At 36.6% G+C, this 10,693-nt stretch overlaps 1 pseudogene; it reads right to left on the reverse strand.

Annotated features, from left to right (window-relative positions):
• Positions 1–2,340: 2,340 nt before the first annotated feature.
• LOC102628124 (cytochrome P450 71A1-like) lies at positions 2,341–4,664 on the reverse strand (annotated as a pseudogene).
• Positions 4,665–10,693: the final 6,029 nt, after the last annotated feature.

Here is a 10,693-nt window from a genome sequence, read left to right on the forward strand (position 1 = left end):
AGTGGGAGTGGTATCCTGGAGGAGAGCATTGGAAAATTGTAAAAAGTATTTTGAAGTACATCAGAGGAACCTCAGATGTTGCAGAGGATCATAATTTACTGTCAGAGACTATATAGATTTAGATTTTGCAGGAGACATTGATAAAAGGACATCTACTACTAGTTATGTGTTTACACTTGCAGGAAGAGCTGTAAGCTGGGTTTCGAAACTGCAAACCGTTGTGACTTTATCTACAACAGAAGCAGAACACGTGACAGCTATATAAGCTTGCAAGGAAGCTATTTGGATACAAAGGTTAATGGAGGAGTCGGGCTCAAACAAGAGAAAATTCATGTGGTTTGTGACAGTCAGAGTGCCTTACACATTTCAAGGAATCTATCATTTCATTCAAGGACAAAACATATAGGGTTACAATACCACTTTGTTAGAGAATTAATGGAAGATAGAAGTGTGGATTTGTGGAAAATTCATACCAAAGAGACCCTAGTAGATGTTATGACCAAATCAATCAATACTGAAAAGTTTGTATGGAGTAGATTCTTTTGTGGCCTTACAGAGACATAAGCAATATGATAATGGCAAAGCAGAAAGGATGGTGTTGAGATATGATTGGTTTTCAATCAAATCTCCAAGTGAGAGAATGTCAAATATGGTGGCTGTCAAAGATAATTAGAGCTACAAATGTTGAATTTAACATATGGTGGTCGGCATCATAACAATTGAAGAAAAAAAATGGCGGCACATGGCTTTGACAAGGAAGAAGCCACAAGAAGAAAAAAAATTAAATTAATATAACAACTAATTTGGCCAAATTGATAACGCGGTGCCGCTTAATTTGAGAAGGAAAAATATATTTTAATAACCAATTTTGGCTATAGAAGGGGGAGCTCCCCATGCATTTGTGTATTCCTCATTTTTCTTCAATCCTCAATCTCTTTTGAAAGAGTAAGCCAAGAGTTGTGAGAGGGAGTTTAGAGAGCTTAAAATCATAAAGCTCTTGACTGATTAGTGATTTCAGAGATTTGGTGTATTAGGATTTTGGGTAGTGAGGTAAAAATATTATAATACTTGTAATTCTCATTTCACTAGTAAAATATTTTTCTTCTGTTTTTACATGTTAACGTAGACTAAAAACGGAACCACGTAAATTTCGGGTGTCCTTTGTGTATGCTAATTCTTCATTTTCTTTTAATTTTATTTTAACTGCGCCCTGCCTCACCCATGAATTTTAGAAGAAAAAGGTGCACAAAAAGCACAAATTTTATTAATTTGGAAAGAAACTATTAATAACAGTACAGTACGATAGGATTGAGTGTGTGGAAAATAGGAGCAAACCAAGGCCACATAAGTTTATTATTTTGGAAGCTATGTAATTTTATTATTTTGGCATCAATAATTGCACATTGTAAAGATGGGGTGAAAGTCTTGGCTGAGCCTTGGGTTGGCAAAAGTCCGGGTCGGGTCCGGGTTTGGGGTTGCTCGGGATCGACCCACATGATACACATAGCTGTCCGGACCCGGACCGTGTACGGAATTTTCATATGCGGGCCGGGCTAAGCCCGGCACTATCTGGGCACATGTTTTTTATCCGGGTTTCCTCTGCCCTCATAAATTGAATTAAAAGGGAAAAAATCATGTAATAAATTGTTACAACATCTTAATTATTTCAATTTACTTTGTAAATTTGAAGTAAATAAAATTCATTCATTTCATTCAATCTCTTCCTAAATTCATTCATTTCATTCTCCATCAAAAACTTAAATTAAGTAGCATAATAATTACAATTGACAAATAAAATACCAACTATCAATATAATATATGAAAATTTCAAAATATCAAACAACAAAGAACAAACTGACAAGACGGTTGCTGCACAAACATGGTTGTGATGTGGAGGTACTGTGCACGGTGGGTCACAGACCAGATCTAAGAAGTGGGAAAAGAGAGAGAGAAAAAAGAAAAAGGAAGAATAAGAATGAGAAAATATTTCTATTAATTTATTCTTAGATTGAGATTTAAGGTTTCTTTGTGTGTTTGAAGAGGAGGGGTGAGGGTTGTTGCTGCTGGGTGTTGGCTACTTGGCTTGGAGAGTTGAAGATGAGGGAGTTGACTTGGAGTGTTGAAGGGGAGGGAGTGGTGACTTTGTGAGTGCAAGTTTATGAAAGCTTTAGGGTTTGTAAATGTAATGTGATATATATATTTTTATTTTTATTTTTATTTTTAAAATTAAAAAATTTTAACCAGGTACTGATCCGGGTTCTGGGTTTTTGGGGTTATGCCCGGATCCGTGTCCAAAATTATCCGGGTATTAATTTTCAAAATCCGAAACCGGTTTCTTTATTAATACGGGCCGGGTAAAACCCAAACCGTATGAGCCGGGTCCGGTCCAGATCCGGACCGGACGGATTTTTTTGCCACCTCTAGCTGAGCCACAACTTCAAGTGGAAATTTTTTCTATTAGCAAGCTTAAAAACTTCCTCCATACTTAGATTATTGCTCATATTCCCAGGCAATTTCCATGTAAATCGATGCAAAAGATTAGCGAGACTTGATTGAATCACCTTCAGCCCATGACTGTAACCTGGACACATTCTTCTCCCTGCTCCAAATGGCAGGAACTCAAAATCATTTCCTTTGACATTAATTGATTTTCCAAGAAATATCTTAGGGCAAAAATCATTGCGGTTTTCCCACAGAGCAGGGTCTCTCTCTATTGACCATGTATTAACTAGTACTTGAGCGTCTTTCCCAATTACTCTTTCTAGCTCTTCTGTAGATTTGCTTAAAATTTCAGGATTTTTCACTAGTTCAGCGAAGGCCTATTCCAACGTCTCAGTCGCTCCCTCTACTAGGTCCTGTAATAATTTACAAGAAAGAGAGGAAAGAATTTGATGATCAGAAATCTTGTGCTAGAATCATATATATCTTTTAGGAATTAATTTAGTTAGAGGTAAAAACTTAGCTCAAGTGGTAAAAGCATAGCCTCACTAGAACTAAGGTCTGGTACAAGTCTGATTACATGGAAATGAGGTAAAATTCAATGCTCCTCCTAAATATAGGATTTGATGAATAAAATTGATGATTATCAAGGTTCTATTAAAGAGTGACATGCCATAAAAATATTGAACCAACAGTATCCTCAAAATTGTAGCAAATAAATTATCAATAGATATTTTTGAAAAATAATAATAAAGAGTTGAATAAGTACCACTATAAAGCCTTTGACGCCTTCTCTTTCAAGCTTAACTTCAAGATTAGGAGCATCCGCAAGCTCCAAAAGCACATCAACCATGTCGCTAGTCACATAATTTTCCCCTTTTCGTCTAACGTTATGTTCATCGATCGCATGCTCCAAAAACATGTCAAACTTCTTGGCCACGGTCTTCATTCTCCTCATATTAACCACCAAATCCGAGAACCTTATCCAAGGAATCGAATCTCGGATAACCCCATTAAGAGCAACGAATTCGTTGGCCATTTCTTTAAACTCCTGTCGTGTCCCACATTTATTCCATTTATCCATTTTCTTGCTCGTTTATGTATTTTTTTCGTTAACACCACACGGCTTATAATGTTGAGACTCACATATGCAAGATGATCCTTCAACACAATAGGCTTTCCAGATGATTCATACAAGTATTTAAGAAGCAGCTTTCAGGCGTATACTCGTACGATTTCAGGCGTTTAGCGCTAAACAATTCCATCGAGCACATTTCAGGTGCCTGACTGAAGTATGGACCATAGGACGACCATGTAATATTTGAGAAATTGTAGCCTGTGTACTTATCCACGGCCATGTTCGGCCGGTAAGAAGACATATTATCATAGGTTTGGAGGACGGACTTAGCCATCTCAATAGATGAGCCCACGATAACGGGGAATCAACCAAACTTGATCTGCGTTATGGGCCCATATTTTTCGGAAGGGCATGGAAGGAGCGTGGGGGATGTGGGCCGACGACTAGGTTGAGGATTTCCAACAAGGTAATTAGTTGGTGTTGGAAGTTGAAAGTACTGAAAACTTGATGGTATGTTGGCGTATATAGAAAGCCCAAGAAAAAGAGTACGTAGGGAATTTGGCCGCTATAAGATTACAAGATAAGATTAAAAATAAATAAAATTAAGTTCACCGCAGTTTACTAGAGGGGAGTTTAGTAAAAAACACGTTTGTTGTGCATGATTTCCACCACGTGCATGCGGACGGTTCGCATGCATGATGCCGAACTCTTACTTGTTTCATCAACCCACAAGCTAATATTGACTAATTAGCTGCGGACTTCATGGCTAATATGGCTCATTCAGCTCCTCTTGGATTGTAAGTGTTCTCTGACTCTGACCCTTCTATGGGTATATATTCTATCATTTCGCAAGACTTGTTTGGGGTTACTCAATCCCGTTTTATTTCTGTTTAGCTCGTTTTGACGAGCCCCCTCTCACCAAAAAAAAAAAATATTGACTAATTAGCTGAGCTTATTTGGAAAGACCAAAGCTGTTTCGTTAGAGCTCGGAAAAATCACCTAGGAATAGTCAAAACCCGTGTGGTGTTCTAATACCCTCATATGTGGCCTGTTTTCATCGCTCACAAATCACTATAGGTTGTAGGTATATGGGCAAAATCAATTTAAAAAAAAATTTCTCTTTAATTTATACATCCACAGCTCCCATATTTTCTATAATATTATATTATTTACTTGAATACTTATCAATTACCTCGTGCTAACGTCCAGAAATATATATATATATATATATATATATATATATAGATATTACAAAAAATTAAAATTATGACAGTTTATTTGAGGGGTTCACATGTTTTTTTTTTGGTGGTTTGGGGGGGGGGGGGGGGTGGGGAGAATCTGATTTGATATCTGAAATTTACCATATTTCTCACTTGCCAATGGTCCTATTTGGTAAACAAATTTACAGCACCAATGGTAAACACATACTAGGTGGTTTGAAAATTAGATTAATAGTTATATGATGAAAAAATTATAATATTTGGGTAAAAACTCATTTATTTCCTATATTTTAAAATTAGTGTCCATTTAGTCCTCGTATTTTTAAAAATATCTCGAAACATCCCTGCCGTTAAAGTATTGATACCCCTACCGTTACTTTTTTTTTAGCTTACTTTTATAATATTACCCTTTTATAATAATTTTTTTGCTTGGATATTAATAAAAATAAAATAATTAAATTACCAATTTAAGCCTAAAAATTATATTAATTTTTAATTGTCAAAAATTAAATTGTCAAAAATTGTATGCAAACTATCAAGTGTGCAAATGGTGCTTGCAAAAAAATTAATATAATTTTTTTATTTTTTAGGGTTAAATTGATAATTTAATTATTTTATTTTTATTAATGTCCAAACAAAAAAATTATTATAAAAGGGTAATATTGTAAAAGTAAGCCAAAAGAAATAAAAAGTAATGGTAGGGGTATCAATACTTTAACGGCAGAGATGTTTCGAGGTATTTTTTAAAATATAGGGACTAAATGGATACTAATCTTAAAATACATGGATTAAATAGGCTTTTACCCATAATATTTTTATTAGAATTTTTATTTATATAACAATGATAATTTTTATTTTATAGTTACATTTTTTTTTTCCTTCAAAATAGTTGTAGCTTTTAGACCATAATAATTCATTACCAAATAGGACCATAGACAAATCATGCGATTGATAATTTTCTCAGAGAAGTTGGTGATTGGACCAAATAACTTGTTATAATTTTATTTAACCAAATAAATTAATTTCAAACTAAGGATCCGGCAAAAGTTGATAGGTTTGAGCAATATTTTGGCTACAACATGAATTTCTGGTATCCGTTTTATGTCGAAAATTTAGTAAATCCAAAAGAAACTCGATTTCAATGCATGCTTAGACTTAATTAGAGCAGTCATTGAATTCAATGCACGCTTCAAGCAGTTTGAGAGCTATATTTTGTTGGATTTGATGCAGTATAAATTGATAAATCGAAGTGTAAACTTCAATTTAATCCTAATTAGATTATACACTCAAAATTGTAAAAACATTAATTTATCTCCATTTACTATTAAGAAGAAAAAAAAATCATCAAGACACTCCCATCCGCCTTCTCTTTTGAAAGAAAAGCGGAGTAAATTCAGGTTTTCTAATTTTTAAAGAATAAATTGAATATTATATTATCATTTATTTGCAGGATTAATTTAAATTTACACTAAATCCAATACTATACACACTCTAAATTTGTGCCGTATCATTTTTTATGTACAAATTCTGTTAAAGCTTGATCAAACTTAATCAACCAAGATTCCCCAAGACTGCTCTAAACACTCTGATGTTTGACTAAGAAACACTTTAAGAAACAAATAAAAGATACACAGAAAGAAGTCGAAGAACAGCAATCAACCAAAAGAAAACAGTTTAAGTGGTTCAGCCTGGAGATGGCTTACATCCACTGAAGAATAGAGCAGTAATCTTTATTCAATCACCAGAAACAAGATACAAGATTATAGATGAAGTTACAGGAATCCCTCATCGTGATTTCTTATCTCTTAAGGCTATTTATACACACGTAAAAGAGCACAGAAATCTCTCCCAACAGTCAGCTATCCTCTGTAATCCGATAACCCAGATTTTTCCCGCTCCTGTAACAAAACATAACAACCTTCTGAGACACGTGTTTGATTCACGTTAGCCAAGGCTCTAAAACGGCACTCAGCAAAGACGTATTGGTTAAGTGGAAGCACGTGACCATCACGTATTTCATTTATTCACACATGGATGATCAAACAGTTTTGTCATACGGTTTTGCATGACTTTAACCGATCAGTCGTATTCTGTTCCAATCACGAACTGACATGTCGTATGAATTTTTGGAAACCAGTTTCAGAGCTCACACTTCAACATTCTCCACCTTGAGCTTGAAACCTTCATGAATTTGCTACTCTTCTCTTCAGCTATCTGTCACTTATTTTTGACAGATTCTTGCTAGTTCTAAGCATAGCTTGAACTTAGCAGTTGTCACTGGTTTAGTCAGCATATCTGCAACATTCTTGTCTGTATGAATCTTCTGCAACTTCACTGTTGCTCTTAACACTTCCAACCTTATGAAATGCAATTTGATATCGATATGCTTGGTCTTCTCATGGTGCGTCTGATTTTTGCTCAGACATATAGCACTTTGGCTATCACAGTTTATCATTATTGACCTCTGATCAACACCAAGTTCTTTAAGCATTCCTTTCAGCCAAATGGCTTCTTTAACTGCCTCTGCAGCAGCTGTGTATTCAGCTTCTGTTGTTGAAAGTGCCACAACACTCTGCAGTTGAGCTTTCGAATTGACAGTGCAATTGTTGAATGTGAAAAGATATCCTGTAAGTGATCTTCTTCTGTCCGGATCCCCAGCATAATCAGAGTCCACATAACCAACAATCTGACTGTCATCTTGTCTTGATCCTCCATACATTAACCCATATGTTGTTGTCCCATTTAGGTACCTGAGAATCCATTTTACAGCCCTCCAGTGTTCTTTCCCAGGATTTGCCATATACCTGCTTACAACACTCACAGCATAGGATAGATCAGGCCTAGTTAAGACCATGGCATACATCAGGCAGCCTACAACACTTGCATAAGGTATATTCATCATCTCAGATATTTCAGCTTCTGTTTTTGGACATAGCTGATCTGATAATCTGAAATGAGGAGCTAAGGGTGTTTGAACTGGCTTTGAGCTTACCATTCCAAACTTATCAATTACCCTTCTGATGTATCCTTCCTGACTGAGAAACAAAGTACCAGCTTTTATATCCCTGTATAATTGCATTCCTAGAATTTTCTTGGCTGGACCAAGATCCTTCATGTCAAACTCTCCTTTAAGCTTTTGTTTCAGATCTTCAATTAAGCTCATGCTCACACTGGCAATAAGCATGTCATCTACATACAATACCAGATAAACCATTAAGCCTGAATCCTCTCTGAAGTAAACACAACAATCCAAGTTACACCTCTGAAATTTCTGCTCTGACATAAAGCTATCAAATCTGAGGTACCACTGTCTTGGGGACTGTTTAAGTCCATACAGAGATTTCTTCAGATGACAAACCCAGTCAGCCTTTGATTCATCTGTGAAGCCTTCAGGCTGAGCCATTACTATATACTCTTGTAATTCCCCATGTAAGAATGCTGTTTTTACATCCATTTGTTCTAAATGCATGTTGTTTACAGCCACCAGTGACAAGATGATTCTTATAGAGGCATGCCTCACTACAGGTGAAAATACCTCAGTAAAGTCAATCCCTTCCTTTTGAGTGAAGCCCTTTGCAACAAGTCTGGCTTTAAATCTCACTGGTTCCACTCCTGTGATACCTTGCTTGAGTTTGTACACCCATTTGCATCCTACCACTTTTTTCTTATCTGGTTTTCTTACAAGTGTCCAGGTGTCATTCTTATACAAAGAATCCATTTCTTCTTTCATGGCTTTTATCCACTGGTCTGCATTTTTTCCTGAAACAGCTTCCTTGTAGGTTTTAGGTTCATCATAGTCCAATTCATATGCTGCTGTTAATGCATATGCAATCAGATCTGCATATGCATACTTCTTTGGTGCCCTTATAACTCTCATTTCTCTATCCCTAGCCAGCTGATAATCATGCAATGTTGTTTGGTTTTCTGAAACTTCATCAGAAACTTCTGCATCTCTTTCTTCATCCTCTGATGCCTCATATGAAGTTGTATCTCCAGATTTTCCAGTAAGCTCCACCTTAATCTGATCTCTCAGTACACCAGTGTCATGGTCTGAGTTTTCAAGCCTCTGCACATGACTCTTAAGCATTTCTTGCTCATTGAAAACCATATCTCTACTGACTATGCACCTAGGTGGTTTTAGATCAGTACACCAGAGTCTATAGCCCTTCACACCCTCTGGATATCCAAGAAAGACACATTTCAGAGCCCTAGGCTCAAGCTTTCCTTGCTTTATATGTGCAAATGCAGGGCAGCCAAATATCTTCAAATTAGAATAGTTAGCAGCTCTGCATGACCACATTTCTACAGGTGTTTTAAAGTCTATGCCACTGGATGGACTTCTATTGACTAAATAGCAAGTTGTCATCAGTGTTTCAGCCCATAAGGACTAAGGAAGTTTTGAGTGAATTAGCAGACATCTTACTTTGTCCATGAGAGTTCTATTCATCCTCTCAGCAAGTCCATTTTGCTGTGGAGTGTGCCTTACAGTCTTGTGTCTTACAACTCCATTCTGAGCACAGAAATCATTAAACAATTGATTGCAAAATTCTAAATCATTATCAGTCCTTAGCCTCTTGACTTTTCTACCTGTTTGTGTTTCTACCAGTACTTTCCACTGCTTAAACTTCTCAAAGACTTCATTCTTACTCTTTAAGAGATACACCCAAACCATTCTAGAATAGTCATCAATCAAGGATAGGAAGTATTTAGCTCCACCTAAAGAAGTTGTCTGTGCTAGTCCCCACAGATCAGAGTGGATGTAATCTAAGGTCCCTTTGGTCTTGTGCACTGCAGTTTTGAAGCTAGTTCTAGAGGATTTTCCTAGGACACATACCTCACAGAACTCAACAGGACCCATCTTATCATCCCCCAAGACTCCCTGTTTTTCTAATATCTTCATCCCTCTTTCACTCATATGCCCCAATCTCATGTGCCACATTAGTGTTTTGTTTTGATTCTTGATAGTTGAGACACTAACATCCCCTGTAATGGCTGTCCCTTGCAGCACATACAAGCCATTATTCTTAGCCCCCTTCATTATCACCATGGACCCTCTAATTATCTTCATAACTCCAGATTCCATTTTAATGATACAACCCATTTGATCAAGGATCCCTAGGGATATTAAGTTTCTTTTTAGCTCAGGGACATGTCTTACTTCACTTAATTCCCTAATCACCCCATCAAACATCTTAAGCCTAATGGTTCCAAGTCCAACCACTTTACAAAGTGAGTTGTTTCCCATCATGACTTCCCCACCATTAAAAGATCTATAACTGGAAAAGAGATTTTTATCAGGGCACATGTGATAAGTGCATCCAGAATCCAACACCCACTTACCATTGGTTTGAGTTCCAGTGACTAGAAGAACACCAGCTGAGTCATAGCCTTCATCATCCTTTTCTTCTGATGCAACAACAGCATCTCCATTCTTCTTGAGTCCATCTTTTTCCTTGCTCTTTCTCTCTGGACAGTCTTTCTTGAAATGTCCCTCCTTGTGGCATTGGAAACATTTCAAATTTTTGTTCTTTGACTTTGATTTGCTGCGTTTTCTGTTCTTATTACTGTATTCCTTCTTTTCTGGTCTACCCCTTGCTGTTAAGCCTTCTCCATCTTTTACTTCTGACTTTCTTGTAACCTCTTTTGAACTGAGAGAATCTTTCACATCAGCCATGCTTATTGACTGCCTTCCATATAGTAATGTGTCCACGAAATGTTCATAAGAAGGTGGGAGAGATGACAACAAGATTATTGCCTTGTCTTCATCTTCCAGTTTCACATTGATATCTTCCAGATCAAGGATGATTCTGTTGAAGTTATCAATGTGATTTGCCAGAGAGCTACCCTCCTCCATCTGTAATATATACAACCTCTTCTTGGTGCAAAGCCTCTTAGTTAGAGACTTTTTCGTATAGAGATCTTCTAATTTCTTCCAGAGGCCTGCAGCAGTTGTCTG

The sequence above is a fragment of the Citrus sinensis genome, chromosome 7 (assembly GCF_022201045.2).
Source record: "Citrus sinensis cultivar Valencia sweet orange chromosome 7, DVS_A1.0, whole genome shotgun sequence".
Lineage (NCBI taxonomy): Eukaryota > Viridiplantae > Streptophyta > Magnoliopsida > Sapindales > Rutaceae > Citrus > Citrus sinensis.